A 3,360-nucleotide genomic window follows, 5' to 3' on the forward strand; every position below is an offset into this window, starting at 1 on the left:
AGGTTATGATTCATGGAATCTGTTTGATGTGGAAGTAGAATCATGGTTAGAGCTGATGTTGGCCATTAAGTCCTGCTGTGGTTTAGTCCCTGGAAGCTCTGGTTGGTTGGTGTTGTTGTTCATATGGGGTCTCAAGTCCCTTCAAGCTCTTTTAGTCCTTTCTCTGATTTCTTCAACTGGGGTCCTGCGCTCAGTTCACTGGTTTGTTGCTCGCATTCACCTATGTATCTGCCGTATTCTGGCTGTGTCAATGAATAGTTTTATATTCCTTAAAAAAATGTCAGAAGAGCCTACAGCCATACCACCCGGAACGCGCCCGATCTCGTCTGATCTCGGAAGCTAAGCAGGGTCGGGCATGCTTAGTACGTGGATGGGAGACCACCTGGGATACCGGGTGCTGTAGGCTTTTGGGGGTTGGGGATTTAACTCAGTGGTAGAGCTCTTGCCAGGCAATCAAAATCAGGAGCTCAGGAGCTCAGGAGCTCAGGAGCTCAGCTGCTCAGGAGCTCAGGAGCTCAGGAGCTCAGCTCAGGAGCTCAGGAGCTCAGGAGCTCAGGAGCTCAGGAGCTCAGGAGCTCAGGAGCTCAGGAGCTCAGGAGCTCAGGAGCTCAGGAGCTCAGGAGCTCAGGAGCTCAGGAGCTCAGGAGCTCAGGAGCTCAGGAGCTCAGGAGCTCAGGAGCTCAGGAGCTCAGGCTCAGCTCAGGAGCTCAGGAGCTCAGGAGCTCAGGAGCTCAGGAGCTCAGGAGCTCAGGAGCTCAGGAGCTCAGGAGCTCAGGAGCTCAGGAGCTCAGGAGCTCAGGAGCTCAGGAGCTCAGGAGCTCAGGAGCTCAGGAGCTCAGGAGCTCAGGAGCTCAGGAGCTCAGGAGCTCAGGAGCTCAGGAGCTCAGGAGCTCAGGAGCTCAGGAGCTCAGGAGCTCAGGAGCTCAGGAGCTCAGGAGCTCAGGAGCTCAGGAGCTCAGGAGCTCAGGAGCTCAGGAGCTCAGGAGCTCAGGAGCTCAGGAGCTCAGGAGCTCAGGAGCTCAGGAGCTCAGGAGCTCAGGAGCTCAGGAGCTCAGGAGCTCAGGAGCTCAGGAGCTCAGGAGCTCAGGAGCTCAGGAGCTCAGGAGCTCAGGAGCTCAGGAGCTCAGGAGCTCAGGAGCTCAGAGAGGAGCTCAGGAGCTCAGGAGCTCAGGAGCTCAGGAGCTCAGGAGCTCAGGAGCTCAGGAGCTCAGGAGCTCAGGAGCTCAGGAGCTAGGAGCCAGGAGCTCAGGAGCTCAGGAGCTCAGGAGCTCAGGAGCTCAGGAGCTCAGGAGCTCAGGAGCTCAGGAGCTCAGGAGCTCAGGAGCTCAGGAGCTCAGGAGCTCAGGAGCTCAGGAGCTCAGGAGCTCAGGAGCTCAGGAGCTCAGGAGCTCAGGAGCTCAGGAGCTCAGGAGCTCAGGAGCTCAGGAGCTCAGGAGCTCAGGAGCTCAGGAGCTCAGGAGCTCAGGAGCTCAGGAGCTCAGGAGCTCAGGAGCTCAGGAGCTCAGGAGCTCAGGAGCTCAGGCTCTCAGGAGCTCAGGAGCTCAGGAGCTCAGGAGCTCAGGAGCTCAGGAGCTCAGGAGCTCAGGAGCTCAGGAGCTCAGGAGCTCAGGAGCTCAGGAGCTCAGGAGCTCAGGAGCTCAGGAGCTCAGGAGCTCAGGAGCTCAGGAGCTCAGGAGCTCAGGAGCTCAGGAGCTCAGGAGCTCAGGAGCTCAGGAGCTCAGAGCTCAGAGCTCAGGAGCTCAGGAGCTCAGGAGCTCAGGAGCTCAGGAGCTCAGGAGCTCAGGAGCTCAGGAGCTCAGGAGCTCAGGAGCTCAGGAGCTCAGGAGCTCAGGAGCTCAGGAGCTCAGGAGCTCAGGAGCTCAGGAGCTCAGGAGCTCAGGAGCTCAGGAGCTCAGGAGCTCAGGAGCTCAGGAGCTCAGGAGCTCAGGAGCTCAGGAGCTCAGGAGCTCAGGAGCTCAGGAGCTCAGGAGCTCAGGAGCTCAGGAGCTCAGGGAGCTCAGGAGCTCAGGAGCTCAGGAGCTCAGGAGCTCAGGAGCTCAGGAGCTCAGGAGCTCAGGAGCTCAGGAGCTCAGGAGCTCAGGAGCTCAGGAGCTCAGGAGCTCAGGAGCTCAGGAGCTCAGGAGCTCAGGAGCTCAGGAGCTCAGGAGCTCAGGAGCTCAGGAGCTCAGGAGCTCAGGAGCTCAGGAGCTCAGGAGCTCAGGAGCTCAGGAGCTCAGGAGCTCAGGAGCTCAGGAGCTCAGGAGCTCAGGAGCTCAGGAGCTCAGGAGCTCAGGAGCTCAGGAGCTCAGGAGCTCAGGAGCTCAGGAGCTCAGGAGCTCAGGAGCTCAGGAGCTCAGGAGCTCAGGAGCTCAGAGAGAGCTCAGGAGCTCAGGAGCTCAGGAGCTCAGGAGCTCAGGAGCTCAGGAGCTCAGGAGCTCAGAGCTCAGAGGAGATTTCAGGACAGCAGGGATACACAGTGAGACCATGTGCGTAACAAACCAACAGAAACCAAAACAACAAAGCAACCTTAAAAAACCCATCCCAAAACAAACCAAACCACACCAACAAACAGAAATAGACTTTACAACTTTTTTAAAAAAGATGTATTTCTTATATATAAGTACACTGTAGCTGTCTTCAGACACACCAGAAGAGGGCATCAGATCTCACTACAGATGGCTGTGAGACACCATGTCGTTGCTGGGATTTGAACTCAGAACCTCTGGAAGAGCAGTCAGTGCTCTTAACCACTAAGCCATCCTTCCAGCCCGACTTCACAACTTTTATTTTGCCTTTTTTTTTCCTTCCCCAGAGCTAAGGATCGAACCCAGGGCCTTGTGCTTGCTAGGCATGTGCCCTACGACTGAGTTAAATCCCCAACCCTAAAAATAGACTTTAAAAATGTCAGAGGAACCCCTCCTCTAGGATGTGCCTGAGCTGAATCACATAGGCGGGAGACTCTGCAGAATCCGCGGCCCTGAGCATCTGAGCGCGCTTCAAGTCTCCGATTAAATTTTAAAAATGGCCTCCAATAAAACTACATTGCAAAAATTGGGAAAAAAAACAGAATGGAAAGAGTAAAAGAGTTGAAGATGCTGAGCCTGAAGAATTTGTGGTAGAAAAAGTACTGAACCATTGTGTAGTGAACTATTTCGTGAAGTGGAAGGGGTTTACAGATGCCGATAATACTTGGGTACCAGGAGAAAATTTAGATTGTCCAGAATTAATTGAAGCACTTCTTCATTCTCGAAAAGCTGGTAAAGAAAACGATTGTCCAAAAAGGAAATCTTTATCTGATAGTGAATCCGATGAGAAAGTAAATCTAAGAAGAGAGATGCTGCTGACAAGCAAAGGAGGCGAATATGAAGTGGCCTCAGATTG

At 54.6% G+C, this 3,360-nt stretch overlaps 1 pseudogene; it reads left to right on the forward strand.

Annotated features, from left to right (window-relative positions):
* The first annotated feature begins 288 nt into the window (after window positions 1-288).
* LOC147997811 (5S ribosomal RNA) lies at window positions 289-406 on the forward strand (annotated as a pseudogene).
* Window positions 407-3,360: the final 2,954 nt, after the last annotated feature.

This window comes from Rattus norvegicus, unplaced genomic scaffold, assembly GCF_021556685.1.
Source record: "Rattus norvegicus strain SHRSP/BbbUtx unplaced genomic scaffold, alternate assembly SHRSP_T2T unassigned-0000063, whole genome shotgun sequence".
Lineage (NCBI taxonomy): Eukaryota > Metazoa > Chordata > Mammalia > Rodentia > Muridae > Rattus > Rattus norvegicus.